Source organism: Nanorana parkeri, unplaced genomic scaffold (assembly GCF_000935625.1).
Source record: "Nanorana parkeri isolate BGI_ZX_2015 unplaced genomic scaffold, ASM93562v1 scaffold75, whole genome shotgun sequence".
NCBI classification, from domain to species: Eukaryota; Metazoa; Chordata; class Amphibia; order Anura; family Dicroglossidae; genus Nanorana; species Nanorana parkeri.
Window position 1 is genome coordinate 243,401 of NW_017306343.1, and position 17,218 is coordinate 260,618.

At 42.0% G+C, this 17,218-nt stretch overlaps 1 protein-coding gene across 1 annotated transcript in view; it reads right to left on the reverse strand.

Annotated features, from left to right (window-relative positions):
* Nucleotides 1–17,218, reverse strand: part of LOC108804841 (metabotropic glutamate receptor 8-like) — a 786,696-nt gene that overhangs the window by 10,603 nt on the left and 758,875 nt on the right. The window lies entirely within an intron of this gene.

Consider the following 17,218-nt stretch of genomic DNA (forward strand, 5'->3'; position numbering starts at 1 on the left):
GGAAACATGCAAATCAGAAATTCAAATACTTCGCAATGACTTCCATCAACTGGCGCAGAAAGTAACAGCAGTAGATGAAGATTTACAGACCACCAAACAGGATGTATACAAGCTACACACCAACTATGTGGACCAAGCTTCGGTAATCAGAGACCTGCAGCGCAGAGTGGAGGACCTGGACAATCGAGGCAGACGTAACAACCTAAGGATCAAAGGACTACCGGAGGCAACCGACACTGAAGATCTTCAGGCTGTTCTCCAAACATTGTTTAATAACGTATTGGGCAATCCCTCCTCCCACAAAATTGAAATGGACAGGGCTCATAGGGCACTACGACCTAGAGGCTCTACCTCCACTCCGCGTGATGTGATATGCATCCACTACTTCACGGTCAAAGAAGAGATCCTCAGAAAGGCACGCGCTCTACGGTCTCTGGAATTTGATGGTGCCCCTCTTCAGATTTACCAAGACTTGTCCTGGCACACCTTACAACAGCGTCGCTGCCTTCAGCCTCTGCTGACCTTACTTAGGGATAATAACATCCCATACCGCTGGGGATACCCATTCAGCCTAACAGCCCGCAGAGATGGTAAGAGCGCCACGCTGAGGGTCCCGGAAGACTTATCATCTTTTTGCACAGACCTTAGACTTACATGTCCGACCTTAACTGGATGGGATCCGCTACCTACCCTGGATCCGGAACCACCTCAATGGCAGAAGGTCACCCCGGGCAAGCGGTCTGCCAGGTTAGTGCAAATGACTTCTACGCCGACCGGCAGGTCTCCTCATCCCTTCCCGACCTCTACCCCAAGGCGCCCACGTTAAACGACAGGAGGGTGGCGCATAGCAATTGTTGCTATTGGAAAATTTCAACTGGGAAGATGTTAGCCCATACCTGTTTTTTTGCCTTACCTTAGCAGGCAGTTAATACACATCGTAGATTGAAGCTCACCAAAGATAGTTATATTGTTATTTTATCTAAAGATAGTAAGCTCTTAGCTTTGTTTGTTTAGTAGCAGTTCTGGACGGGGAAGACAGGGTTCTAGAATCATACCGTTATACATTTACGATTTTGTTCCCACCCCCGAAACACTAAGTCACAGTGGGTGATATATAATTCTAAGTTCTTCAAAGCTATTGGTTAATATTTATTGTTGTCCAGTTGCATTGGAAGACGTGGTATACCCACTTGCTCCTATCTATATTGTCATTTTTGAAATCTAATGTGCATATGTTGTTATGTATGCTATGTGGATAGTTTTGTTGACTAGTTCTCTTAACGTTGTTTATTTTCTCCATAGAATACTTCATGTATCTTTTACTCCTCATGCTTCTCTTTTCTCAACCTCATTCCTTCGTAACATATTGAACTGCAACCTCTTCGGGACCTCTGGACGCCAGGTTAGTCTTCAATACACATCCTTGGGAGGGGTGACCTTGGACATCCTTCTACATTCAATACATCTTTGTGATGGCAGCCCCTACAACTAAATTGTTCTCCCTTAACGTTAAGGGATTGAACTCTCCGTATAAACGAAATTTGACTTACAGGGAACTCAAACACTCTAATTCGGATATAATATTCTTGCAAGAAACACATTTCACGCCCTTGAACACCTTTAAATTCCTTGCCTCCCTATACCCCCGCGCATACTCGTCCACTCACAAAAAGAAAAAAAAGGCAGGAGTAGCCATCTTACTTAAAGACTCATGCACGTTTAAACCCGATACAGTTCTCACAGATAGACAAGGGAGATATGTGATCCTACATGGCACTTGGCAGGGGACCCCGGCTACGATATGTAACATATATGCTCCCAATGTGGGACAGATTGGGTTTCTCACAAAACTTCTTACAAGAGTGGCACGACATGATCATGCTTACCTTATTGTGGGGGGAGATTTTAACATGCCGTATTCCATGGCCTTTGATCACTTGGGTCACTCGGGACGACAAGCTTCGAGGGGAGCAGAATATACTTCCAGACACTTCCGGCGCTTGCTCCGCCAACATTCGTTGATGGACTCGTGGCGGGTGATGCACCCCTCAGAGAAATGCTATATGTTTTATTCTGCAGTACACCACACCCACACAAGGATAGACTATCTTTTAGTAAACACGCCAACTTTGAGGAACATGGCAACAGCAGATATAGGGGTTATTTCCTGGTCAGACCATGCCCCCATTGACGTAACACTATGTTTGGATCCTTCCAAGATCAAACGATGTCATTGGAGAATGAATGACAGTCTTCTCAAAGAGGAATCTACAAGGCAGGACTTGAACGCCGCTTTGAATTCCTATTTTGAATTCAATGAGGGCACGGTCTCACATGCTGCAACTTTATGGGAAGCACACAAAGCTACTATTCGGGGACATTGTATTGCCTTGGCATCTAAACTCAGAAAAGACAGTCAGGCAACCGCGATCCGCTTGAAGAAGGAGATAGTGGCAATGGAGAGGCGGCTGGCTGCTAACACCTCCAAGTCCCTTCTACGGCAAGTGATTAAAACTAGAGCTCACCTACGCCATCTACAACTTCATAAAGTAGAATTATCAATGACATATTTAAAACAACACTACTATGAAAGGGGGGACAAAGCCCATACTTTATTAGCGCGTAAACTACAGGTCTAACTCAGCTATGGGAAGACTGACATCTATAAGAGATAAAGGGGGCACTTTACAATACCACCCAGACGTGATGGCTAATGTTTTTCGAGACTATTATAGGGATTTGTATAACCTATCCGAACCAGCATTTGCCAATACCGATGGGAAGTTAGTGTCCCGCATTCAGGATTATCTCACAGAGAGTGCCTTACCTCATATTTCACAGGCAGCCATGTTGGAATTGAATGCGGATATTACCCAAAAAGAAATACAGGACACTGTCAGAGGTCTTCCTACAGGCAAATCGCCGGGGCCGGATGGTTTTACTTATCTATATTACAAAACATACATTGATAAACTCCCCCCACATATGACGGACTTATATAATGGGTTCCTACACGGAGCAGCCATCCCTCACACATTTTTGTCATCCCATATCACTGTATTTCCGAAGCCAGATAAAGATAATAGAATGTGCTCGAATTATAGACCTATAGCCCTTCTCAATTCTGATTTTAAGATCTTTACTAAAATCCTAGCTAACAGACTTGCTACACATTTACCCACAATTATTAAAAATGACCAAGTAGGATTTGTGCTTAATAGGCAAGCGGGGGACAACACACGCAGACTCATAGATTTAATCGATGTAGTAAATACAGACAAACTGGAAGCCTTACTTGTTAGTCTAGACGCCGAAAAAGCTTTTGATAGGCTAGTTTGGCCCTTTCTTCATGCGACATTGGCCCATGTAGGAATCAGAGGCCCCTTTGCTCAGGCAATACGGTCCTTATATACTATTCCCTCGGCCTCTATTAAACTTCAATCGGCTACGTCAGCGCCTTTTCAGATAAGCAATGGCACAAGGCAGGGTTGCCCCCTATCCCCTCTCTTATTTACATTATGCATAGAACCTCTCGCAGCCCACATTCGTAAGTCACAAGATATATCAGGCATACGGATAGGTGGACAGGAGTTTAAAATAGCACTGTTCGCAGATGATGTTATTCTTACACTGACGAAACCCTTACTATCATTACCAAATCTGCAAGAAGCGCTCCATCGATATTCGATGGTGTCCGGGTACAAACTAAACGCAAGTAAAACCGAAGTACCACCGTTAAATGTAGGTCAGGGGACCCTGGCCTCGTTACAAACCTATTTTCCATATACCTGGAAGAGTGGGGGGAGGGGCAGGACGTCTTAAGAGACCAATACATCGTAAAAGAGCAATACATTTGCAATTAGTCTGTTGGAAGTTTCAGTCTTGCTTTCTCCAGAGTGATGAAGAGATGGGCTGTACTAGTTTGACCAATTATTGTCACCAATCAGTGGTCTGTTCACAATGCTGGACTTAACTGAAGCACAAGGAAATGAGAGGAAAACAGTATGACCACATCACTATGGAATTTGCTTATATCAAACTATGCATTAAAGTGTATGCCCAGTCAAAACGTTTTTCTTAGTTTTGCATAGAGTGGGAAGGGTAAGAAACTCAATCAGATTTTTACAGCTATCTGGGGCTCTGTTAGGAGATTTTTCTTCAGCTCATGTGATGCTGTCAATGTTTTAGCAGACAGGAAGTGAGGGTAATATTCCAACAGCAAAACACAGGCATAAATTAAAGGAGAATTATGGGGAGAGTGAAATATATTACATTACATGTCAATTAGAGCTGACATGTAACACTGAAGCTGTCACACATTGGCTCTATTGATTGAGAACTGAGCAATCACATACAGCTAATTGCTAAGTTTCCGACCTTCTCCCTGCAGAAAGCGGTGGCTGTCCGTTACCACTTTCCACAGTGAATCCCCCTCTCCATTCTGTTCCTCTAGCACTGACTCTTGCAGCGCAGCTCTGTGGTGTCCACATTTAGCGGGCAATAGCCCCCTATATGTTGAGTTTTGGGTCACAGGAGTACATTAGTATATGCCCTCCTAAGACCCTAAAAAGAACTTTGGAAACAAAAGGTTGGGCCATAGTTCTCTTTTAAATTATTTTACTTAGTAAATTAGGGGCTAGAACCCTTGCCATTTTTATAAATTTCTGTCGGTGTCTCTGTTGCAGATTCTTCCTCACTTCCTGACGAATCTCTATAGCGAAGTTCTGAGAACTAGAAAAGTTTTTGATGTATCCTTCCAGTAATCCACCAAAGATACCCTGTCTTTTGAGAAGACAGTACCAAGGACTAATTCCTTTCATGAGAAGGAAAGTAAAATTGTATTTACAAACTCCAAAAAGGATGTTGAGCATGGAAAAAAAACAATACTGGATGGTCAGCCAGCAGTCTTTCAGGATATAAAAGTGGTTTAAGAGAACATTAGGCCAATCAGTGAATGGCAGATGGGTCTCTGCATCTTAAAATAACTTCGAGAAACAGCCTGCAGTCCAAGTTATAGGCTATTTCTGCCAAATGTTTAAACATATAAAAATAAGTATTTCAAGAATATGCAACTAAAATGATGTCTCATTTGTTTTTTAATTTCAACTCATTGTTATTCACCAATTATTAAATGTATTTATTCTAACGATTATTAGATACTTGATTTCTTTATAGTAAATTACAAGCAAATGATTATGCACATGGCATATTTTAATGTGTGCAAGTGAAAATGTACTTGATGAAAGTCTGGGTTTGCTGCATATAGCAATAAATATAATGCACTGCTGTGTTAAGCAAAGCAGATCATTGTGCAGAATAATTACACGTGAACATGTAACACTTCATCACACAACATGTCCTTTTGTTGGAAAAGGATATTACAGAGCAGCATATGTTATCACATATTAGGATACGATGTGAGAGAATGGCACAGGGCTATTAAGTATCAGGTAGCCTCACAAGGTGCCACAGGACATCACATTACAGCTATTAATAAAGCCAAAGCAACAAGTTTACACTTAACATAAAACAGTTGCATAAATCCTCATTTAACCAGATGCTACCAAGCCATTACAGTACATTACCAGCACTGTATTATAGAATTTCAGTGTGCCAAATTGAGTGACAGATGGCTATATTTTGAGGGTGAGTTTATTAAGATAATTAGTTGTGTATTAGTTTGGGCTGGAGAATTTTAAGAAACAGATGTAAAATCTAGAAGGTTTAGAAAATAATTAAAGTAAATCTAAACCCTGACTGGATGACATTTAGGGGGTTATGCACTAAGCTGCTGAAGGCAGCCAAATGAATAACCGAGCCGAAGTGAAGTGAGTCGAAACATGTTCGGCTATTCACAGCAGCTCTGTATGGCTATTTTGAGCCATGCATTGGCTGCATTCAGCTCTCTTCACTTCCCTTCAGTTCACCCAAACAGCCTCAGCACGTTTGGCTAAACCGAAATGAAGAATTTGTTAGCCTCAGCCGATGCAACATCTGGATCGGCTTAAGCGAACGTTTGGCAGTTCATTCACTGCTGCTCACCTCTATTCTCATAGGGGCCGAACAACAGAGAGTGAATAGCCAAAAGCTGCTGTGCAGAATTCGGCTTGGTTATTCTGTTCACTACTTCAAGCGGGACAAGCAAGTGCCCCCCTCCCTGCACCATACCAGGCCACATGCCCACAGGCATTGGGAGGGTGATTTTCCATGGGACTCCCTGGAAAATCACCTCGTCCCCATGCCAATGTGAACAAGGGCCTCTTCCCCACAACCATGGCCAGGTGGTTGTGGGGGGTCTGTGGGCAGGGGGCTCATCTGTATCTGGGTACCCCTTTTCATACCCCTACTCATTCATCAAGGGTTAAGTAAAATACACAGACAACGCCTTAGAAAAATCCTTTAATTGAACAAAAACACAAAGTTTTTGACAATTCTTTTATTAGTAAAAAAAATGCCTGCATACCCGTCTGCTCCCGACAAATGCTAAATGACCACTCCTGACAGCTCCTGCTCGAATGTAAACAAATGAGCAGAGCTAGTCCTGAGACGTCACAGGACGCGCATCACCCATTTGTTTTCATGCCATGACAGCTTTCTAGCCTGAAATGGCATGAAAACAAATGGGCAGAGTATGTGCCATGACATCACAGGACTAGCTCCACCCATTTGTTTACATTCACGCAGGAGCTGTCAAATTGCTCATTTACCGGTGGGAGATCATTGGGAGCGGACTGGTGCACGGGCGTCTGGACTTTTTTTGATTTTGGAGAGTCAGCGGGTATTGTTCATCATGATTGATGCTGGATTACATTGCTGAATGACGTAATTGACCATGGGTAACATAAAACTTTTTTTTTTACTAATAAAGGTATTGTTAAAAACTGTGTTTGTGTTTTTTGTTCAACTAAATTATTTTTTCTAAAGTGCTGTCTGTTTATTTACTTTTACTTCACCCTGTGGTGAATGGGTAGGGGTAACAACTACCCCTTACTCATTCACAAGTAGGGGCAGAGACTGGGTGCCCCCTTTATAAAAGGGGGTACCCAGGTGCAGATGAGTCCCCCTGCTCGCAGACCCCCTCAACCACCAGGCCAGAGTTGTGGGGAAGAGGCCCCATGTCCTCATTGGCATGGGGATAAGGTGATTTTTCAGGGGGTCTCCCCTGAAAAGCACATTTCCAATGCCGAGGAAATGTGGCCTGGTATGGTGCAGGGAGGGGGGCGCTCACTCATCTCTCCCCTTTCCTGCCCTGGCATGCCAGTGCTCAGATTAAGGGTATAATTTGGAATTTTAAGGGGGACCCCATTTTTTTCTGTTTTTTGGGTTCCTCCTTAAAAATCCTACCAGACCTAAAGGGTCTGGTATGTCTTTTGGGGGGAACCCCACACAATTTTTTTTTACATTGGCACGTTTCCTATAGTATAGTGCAGGTCAGTGGCCAGTCCCCACATGAACACTACGGGCCCAAATTACTTTTGAGCTTATAAGCTCTGTCTATACCATAAAATAAACATGCTTTATTAATAATAAATTATAAAGACCCTTGCATGTTGAAATTATATGGTACAAATAGAGTTTTTAATAAGTGAAGAGGGAACAATATGAAAAGCGAAATCTCTAATAATGAGACCAGATGGATATTTGAATATAATACACTAAGGGGTCTATTTACTAAGCTGCCGAAGGATCTAGCCATAGCTACGGCTGATTCTTCAGCTAGCTTTGGCTCCAGGACCCCTTCGGTTCAGTAGACCCGAAGGGCTTCTGTACGGCTATTCACTATAGCCTGTACAGCTCCCGAAGCTGGCCGAGCGGATCAGTCGAGCCGAAGGCATATGCCTCGGCTCGACTGAGCCGCGGTGTAAGCCGAAGCTGGCCGAATGGCCGGCCATTGGCCGTCTGACAGCCTGCTTCTGACAGCTGGGCGGAGCCAGCCGTCATCTCGCGACTGGCTCCGGCCACTTTCAGAGAGCTCAGCGTCACTGGTTACCAGGTAACCAGAGACGCCGTTCTTTACACACTGAGAACCCGGCCGGGCCACTATGATATCACAGCGGCCTCTCCGTGTTCCCAGTGTGTAATGACAGATGGCGTTTCTGGTTACCTGGTAACCAGGAACGCCATCTGTCATTACTCTCCCGGACGCTCTGGAAGTCTAATATGACCCGGGAGAGAAACACTTTCTCCCAAAAAGGCTCACTCTACTCGATCGAGCAGAGTAAACCTTTCCCTGCTCATTTTTTTTTCTTCTTCTGACATCGGAACCGTTGGCTGCCGTCAGAAAAAAATAAAATAAATAAATAAAATCACCATAGGAATGCATAGCTAGATTTCTATTGGCTATTTCAATTGCAGTTCTCCATCAGGTCCCCCTCTGGTGATTGGCAGCAGCAGAGGGCGGGTGCAATAGCTAGTTTGCTATTGACTATTGCAAAGTGAAATATCCAATAGAAATCTAGCTATGCATTCCTATGGTGGTTTTTTTTTTTTACGGCAGCAGAACCGCCCGGCCAATAGGAAACAGTTGGGCGGAGCTAGCTGTCACTGCTAGCTCCACCCAATAATTTTATATTTTATTTTTTCTACTTTTTAAACTATTTTTCTATTCTGCTCGGTACCATAGAGGTACCGAGCAGAATAGCCAAGCCGAATGCCACTCACTGCTGTTCGGCATCTATGAGAATAGGCCGAACAGCAGCGAGTAGCCTGCCGGAGGTTTGGCTCAGCCGATCCAGATGTTGGATCGGCTGAGTCAAACTCCTTCTGCACTTCGGGTCGGCCGAACATGCTGAGCATGTTTGGCCGACCCAAAGCCACACAAAGCCACCTGATGTACGGCTGATTTCAGCCGATATACGGCTGAAATCAGCCATACAAGCCTGAAGTGAATAGCCGAACAGCGTTCGGCTCACTTCACTTCGGGTCGGTTATTCACTCGGCTGCCATCGGATATATGGATACTGTGATTCTGTACATTTCATAACGATGTGTTAATAGCCATGGATCATTCTGAGCTTTATATGCTGCTTATGGCAATCTATTTGGCCACTCTCTGGAGCTTTTCTCTACATGCAGGGGCTGGTCTGGATATGTTAACAATAGAGTTTAGTGGGAAAGAGAAGGCAGGCTATTGAGTTGTAGGGAAGTAAGAAGAGACATGCCACATGGGAAGTGATGTCAGTAGGGGGATGGAGGGATATTTTAATGGAAGGCTGGATTCTCATTGGGCAAAGATTGTGGAAATTACAGAAAGTGCAGATATATAAGATGGGAGGTCACTTAGCAGGCTATCCCTCTTGCAAAAGTCTGGAAGTGATGAAACGAACGTTGGGCAGAGTCTGCTGGGGATTCTTTATATTATGTTTCACTCTTGTTTGGACTGCTGAGTCGAGTTTCACCTGGAATTTTTAAGAGATTATATGCAGTTATCCTTTTTTAAATGTAGATGCACCAGTTTTTAAATGATTTGTTTAATAAAGGGTTTTACGCTATGATGTCCTTTACTCTCCAGATCATGAGGACATTTTGAAAGGATCACCATCTCCTTCATCCTGTTTGTGTGGTGAGAAGCCGTCTGAGAGATAACTTCAACGTGGATTGCTTGCTATGATCAAAGTATATTTATACTAGGTCACATTGGTTACGGTGAGTGTCATATCTGAAGGGACATATAGGGATTCACTATTACTAGCACTGATGGAATGATGAGAAAAGTTCTGAAGATCATATAAAAACTGGGATTGAATTTAAAATACTGATTTTTTTTCACAAAGGGTGTTTGTGAGCACATTTCCTTGTTTATGTTGTTGTTGTCTTTAACACTATTGATCATTTTCATTGTTATTACCATGTATATTAATTGGTTTAGAGTGTATCACATAGGAATTAGTGTCAGTTTGTTAGCACTGTGATTTGAGATTACATTTACTACCTGTTTCGAGGTCACACAGCAGCTTATGGTTTATAGATTTTCAAATTATATATAAGTCTGTGTTCATTTAGGTGTCACATTAGTGCAGCCCTTATTATTTTCATTTTGCTTAAAAACGTATGCCCATATCATCACATTGTGTGTGGACAAGCCGACTGAATCTTCACAGTATTAACTATAATTCTGCAATCCATGTGCATGCAGTGAATGTAATAATGGTTTGCTATGGAGTGTATACTGTGTATGCCAGCTAAGTTGTGGCATGCCTACTATAACAATGTATTTTTTTTGTAATGTCTATATGATTGCTTTTATGGGTTTTACGTGCATATCCCATGCAGGGACAAAACTGCATGAAGTTCTTACTAAAATGATTAAAAGTGATTGTAAAAAAAAATTCCAGGGCACAAGCTGTGCTCAGTCCATTGTGGTATACAAAGATGCTGGTTGTAATCATAGCAGATGCACACACTCAATTTTTATATGCTGCTGTCTCTGAACAGGTTTCCAGCATTGCACATAGGATGCCTTTTTGTTCTAACAGAACAGTGGATTTCTTTTTTACCTGCTGTTTTGCTTAGGGCATATGCATTTAATTTATTAGCGAGCTGATCATGTTTATTTGCTATTTGTTTATTTAAATGAATTATCAAATAAGATTTTGACGTGCATATTCTTTACTGGACTGTATCAGAACAGAAGGTACTGCACTGTACACACTGAACATTACTGTATGCCCTTCTAGATAGGTCACAAATTGCATTCAGTACATGCATGTACCTATGTGTACATGTAACTATTTGTCGTTTTGCTGATAGAATAGGGACTGATCATCAAGGTATTTCTTTAATGCTGGTAGAATAGGGACTGATCAGCACGGAACCTTCCAACTTCTCGAATGCCCTGTCTACAACCGTCACCTCACTGATAACAACCACCTTGACCCCTTACAGTCTGGCTTTTGCCCAAAACACTACATAGAAACTGGCCTCCTAAAACAACATACTAGCTGCAACAAAGTGCTGAGCAAACAGTTGGTGCTATATAACTCCCATATAAATAGTAATGCAGTTTTTGAAAGCTGGAATATGTATTGCAATATATGTGAGCCAAGAATTGCTGCATTTAAAGAAAAGTTTGCTAGAAGTATGCAAAAATATCTATTTAAATATCATATTCTTTTGTTTAAAAAAAAATACTTTTTCATTGTTTTATAAACTGTGATTAAGGCCTCAGTCACACAGGGCTAACTCGGGGTGTGCACATCCATGTTGTGTGTACGTCCGTATGGAGCCATTTCCAAGAGGGACAGGTGCTGCCTGTGGCAGCCTGTTCTTCCCTATTGGAGGATGCAGCAGTACACTGTCATACGCATATGATGGATCCTGCCTGCACCAAAGCACAGACACCAGGACCCGTATGGATGTGCAGTTCGGGTGTGCGTATGACATCGTACAGCCCCTTCATAGCCATAGGGAAGAACAGACTGCTGCGTGCAATCACATGCAGCACCTATCCCTCCCAGGAACGACCCAATACGGGCTTGCACATCACACAGATGTGTACACCTCGAGTTAGCCTCGTGTAAATGAGGTTTGGTGCAGGATATTGTATTAAAACGTTGTATTTCCCTCCAAAGGTGCTGCTTGCCATTTAAGTATATAAAACCCCTACAAATAAACTTATATTATTTTCTTCCTTATTGCCTGTTAAATAGCACACTTAAAGATTTTGTTATATTTCTTCTTTAAGTGCAAAATAAAAAATGTTGATCATACCAAAAATCTAGTTAATGTACAGTGCACCCCTGCTGAATGTTATCAGTTCTCTCTGCGGACTACAGAACATCTTCCCTATGTTATAGAGATGAGGAGAGGAAGAGGTGTTCATTAGGCTTACCACAATGTCCTAGGATCAAAATGCTGCTCCTTAATAGATACAGTACTGTGAGTGAGTGTTGTCACCATTGGACAGGAAGTGTTACTGGCAGGATCACCAGGTGAAAATACAGGAAAACAAATCTTGAGATTTCAGTTTAGTGCACACAAAGTTACAAGAACAGTGGATTTATGGCAGAAGCAATATGTCTTTTTCTGTACTTGCATAAAATATGCTTAGCCCAAAAAATAGAAAGCTAATACAATCACCACATCTAAGGACTGGTAGGCTGCAATTTACTATTTTTTTGTTCCTAAGTTTAGATTTAAATTGAAGGCTAGTCTTGATCCATTTAAAAGCCTACACACAAACAAGTAAACATAGGGGTCTATTCACGAAGCAGCCGAAGGATCTAGCCGTAGCTTCAGCCGATCCTTCGGCTAGCTTCGGCCCCATGACCCCTTCGGTTCAGTAAAATTTTTTCTATTCTGACACGGCTCCATGTCAGAATAGAGAAAAAAAAGAAAAAGCAGTGTTTCTCTCCTGGGCGGCCGGGAGCGGTAGACTCCCAGAGCACCTGGGAGAGTTTTTTTTTTCTTCTTTTTTTTTGACGGCAGTAGAACCACCGGCCAATAGAAAACTTGGGCGGAGCTCGTTGTCATTGCTAGCTCCGATTAATCGTTTTCAATTTTTAAAAAAACTTTTTTAACTATTGTTCTGTTCTGCTCGGTCCCTCAGCGGCATTCGGCTATTCACTCACTGCTGTTCGCATCTATAAGAATAGACCGAACAGCAGCGAACTCCTCCTGCACTTCGGGTCGGCCGAACAAGCTACGGGTTTACCGTAGCTTGCAGTGCCAAGCTGCGGTAAACAAAGCTAGTAGGGTATTGTCCTGTATTAAGAAGGGGATGTATTGCAGGGACACGTCTATAATTGTGCCTCTATATAGATCGTTGGTTCGGCCACATCTGGAGTACGCGGTTCAGTTTTGGTCGCCGGTACTGAGAAGGGATGTCCTTGAACTGGGGAGAGTCCAGCGGAGGGCAACAGAACTAATTAGGGGAATGGAAGTCCAGAGCTATGAGACAAGGCTTCTGACCGTAAACATGTTTACGCTGGAATTAAGGAGATTAAGGGGGGATATGATTTTCATGTACAAGATGTTCAATGGTGACAGCAACATTGGCAACAAACTGTTTGAGATTAACTCCATTACAAAGACTAGAGGCCACCACCTAAAGTTGGTGGAGAAAAAATTCCAGCACAATGGGCGAATAGGGGTCTTTACAGTAAGAGCGGTTAAAGTCTGGAACTCACTGCCATCGGCAGTGATTTCAGCCAAGAGTGTAGATTTGTTCAAGAAACGTTTGGACAATTTCTTGAGGGACCGTAATATCCAGGGATACCAGTATCCCTAAGAATGAGATGATGCGTGGACCTATATGGGTTGGACTTGATGGACGTATGTCTTTATTCAACCCCAAATACTATGTAACTATGTAACATGCTGAGCATGTTCGGCCGACCCAAAGCCACGTGAAGCCACCCGATATACGGCTGATTTCAGCCGATATACGGCTGAAATCAGCCGTACCAGCCTGAAGTGAATAGCCGAACAGCGTTCGGCTCACTTCACTTCAGGTCGGTCTTTCACTCGGCTGCCTACGGAAGCTTAGTGAATAGACCCCATAGTTTTGTTTTTGGAAAAGACAATGGATTTCTTAAATATTTTTTATGAGTTTCACTATTTCTGTTTATCAGCTGTGACAAAAAAGTGTACAGAACAACCAGACCTATTTTTTCCCCAGGTAACCATCATTCCTCCTCCTAATCCATTTTTTTTCTTTCTCAGATACACATGTTTATGTCATTATTGAGTATAGCTAAGTATTGTATTGTACTATTAACCAGTAAGAATATGAACATGTGTAATTTAAATAACAGAAAAAATAAATAATATCCATTGATTAATGACAAAAGTATATGCAGGATGTATGGCATAAATTTAACTTTGAATCTTTTCATGAGTGCTGCTCCAATTATTGAATAATGCCGTTTGTATTATTTTATAATGGTCATAATCAGCATTTAATGGATTTTTATTTTGCTGCTGAAAACTATATACATTTCAATTATTACTAGGTCAATATTTCTGTGACATTTGTTGTAAATATTATATATGAAGCCATTAAAACTAATCCTTGATGAACCCATCTATACATTTAATTAGATCTATATTCTTCTTAGAATGTCATGCTGTGCTCATAAGCTTGAGATAGCAGAGTTTGTGCCGGGAGCATCTGTTCCATAAATAATATATTATTATAGCTTATAGAAAACAAGACAGTATTCATTGCTAAGATGAGATCAGTGAGCATAATATACAAAGAATGTGCAAAATAATAACAAAAATTGTATATGAAGGCCTTATGATGATCTTTTAAAATGCTAAGTTCGCTTTGGATATGAATATAATGTGTCATGTTTGTAGTAGTAATGTGTTAAACTCAGATACAAAATCTAAACATTTGTTGAGAACTGCTGGAAGCAAGTTCATCAGTAAAACAAAAAACCCACAAAAATAAAAATCTCATAATGCTTAATAGCGGATGCTCTTTATATCTAGTAAAATGAAAGCACATCAATCAGTAAGACCTATTTTATTGTAGCAACACCGATCTCATCCTGCATCTTTCATTTAAGCAAAGAGCGAATTAGCTAATGCTCATTCAATTTTTTTCACCTTTTATTAAGATTAGCAAAAATGTGATCTTTAGCGAGCAGACCAGACAAATGTTGTTCCAAATACACAGTAGAGACAAATTATTGCAAAGGAAGTATAAACATATCCTTTTAATGGATATGCTCAGGTTTCCCTTATACTATATACTTTACTTGTGAACAAATACTAATTACATTTACATTTGTGACTTTGCATGTAGTTGTGTTCTAGCTGTATGTGAAGCAGAGCAGTGCATGGGTTTGGGGTTTAGCAGCTGTGATACCTGGCATGGACAGAGAAGAACACACACTAGACACATTACTACATAGAATACTAAATATTAAAAACTTAAAATGAGCGCCTAGTGGTGTGGTCAGAGAACCTTATTGTCAAGCTGTTTGCCTTTCAATAAAACACAAAGCATACAAAGCACCAGCAGAACAGTCTGATAGCTCAAGTAAGGAACCAGAACAGAATGGGCACATAATGGAAAGAGAATGGGGGTGGATTTACTGAAGGTAAATAGGCTGTTCACTTTCCAGGGGAACTTGCACTTTGCAGGGGAGCTTCCATCAACCAATCATGTGCAAGCAACGGTCCTTTTTTTTATTTTCCTTGCACATGATTGAGTATTCTGTGCAAATAGAAATTTTGCAAGTAAAGGGAAAGTTCCCCTGCAAAGTGCAAATTCCCTTGCAATGTGAAAAGCCTAGTAAATCAATCCCAATCTCTCAGAAGAGCATGAATCTTTATTAACCTATCACTGCAATTGTCATGACAATCAATATCTTTAATGCAAAGAACAACAACTGCTAAAAGCAGACCAGCTTACCAATTCCATACATTTATAGAGGTCTGCAATTCAACCTGTTCAACCTCCTTCAGGAAAAAATCTGAAGATTTATATAAATTTCTTGATAAACTTTTAGCCATTTAGGCCTCATTTGTACAGCTAAGTGTTGGCCCGTACACATCTGTGTGGCATTCACGGCCGTAATGTGCTGTGTGTGATTGTACGCAGCAGCCTGTTCTTCTCCATGGGAGTATGTGATCATATGCTCACCTGAGCTGCATATCTGTGCGAGTGCGGGCGTCCGTACTCAGACGCATGTGTCCTGTCTCCGTCCGAGCACAGACACCCACACCCACACGGATGTGCAGTTCAGGTGAGCGTACGGCATCATACGGCCGCATACTCCTATAGAGAAGAACATGCTGCTGCGTACAATCACACGCAGCACATGTCCTTCCCGGGAATGACCCAATACGGTCGTGCACGCAGCGCGGATCTGTACGGGCCGACACTAAGCTGTGCGAATGAGGCCTTAAGCTAAGGGCCTTTGTTGAAAGACTTCCAGCTTATGTCAATTGAATCAGTTTGACATCAGTTTGAAATGTTTTTGAGATTATTTAGAATTCATTGTTGGGTGCATTTGACCTACAGTTGACCACCTTCTGACCTTCCCATGCCCACAGATTTTGCCCACAGACCTTAAAAAAGGTAATGTAAAAATTATCCAGGCATTCCTCTCAACTTCCAGTGATTTTGATCCTGGTCTAGCACACCCCATAATTATTGCTTTGACTGATCACCTTAGCACTCTACATACAAATGCCCAGTGCATTTGCAATTATTATTTATGGGACCACAGCCATAATCAAAGCAGTGATTAATGCCATACAAAAATGCCTAACATGGACCCTAAAGCAGTGGACAAATACAAACCTATTGCTAATATTCTATTCTTATCAAAAGCACATAATAGTATTTGAAAACCTTCTAAATGCCTGACTGGTATAATAAAGACAATAAATAAATGGTTTTCCTTTGGTATAATACTTTTTAGTCTTGATTTAGGCGCAAATACAGTACCGAAACTTGAAACACTTCGGGGGGAATTTATCAAAACTGGAGCAGACAAAAACTGGAGCAGCTGTGCATGGCAACCAATCAGCTTTTCTCTTCAGTTTGTTTAGTTAAGATTTGAAAAAGAAAGAGAGAAGATGATTGGTTACCATGCACAGCTGCTCCAGATTTTGTCTGCTCCAGTTTTGATAAATTCCCTTCTTCATGTTTTAAATGATATACTAGTAGCAAGAGACCAGTGTGAGTACTACATTGTTGTTCTCTTATGCAGCATTTTATCCATAACATATTAAAAGAAACCATAATATTTTAGAGGAGAACTATGAGGTGAGTGCTTTTCACTCACCTCATAGTTCTAGCCGACCTGTGACAATGAGACTGTCACAGGTCAGCTCAGTAGATCGGGAGGTGAGCGAACACATACCGGTGTTCGCTCACCTCTCAATCCTGTCACGGCTCTCTGCCGTGACAGGGGAGTGGCTGGATTCCCCCCTCCCCGATCCGATCCGCCAGCGCTGACTGGTGGATCGGACGGGGGAGGGGGCGGGTTCAGCTGGCTCTGCCTCTAGGTAGGCAGAGCCAGCTGTCAGTCACACAGCTGGGCGGATCCCGGCACAATTGTCGAGATCAGCTTTAGCTGCGGCGTCTCAGTATACCGCGAGCAGCAGCTCTCGGTATACTGAGCCTAGGGTGACGGGAGGACGCTAGTTTGTGTCCTCCCGTTAACCTAAGGAGAACTATGGGGAAAGGACTTAACCCCATAGTTCTCCTTTAAACTAAAATGCACAACGGTCAGTTGATATCATTCCTTCTTGATTG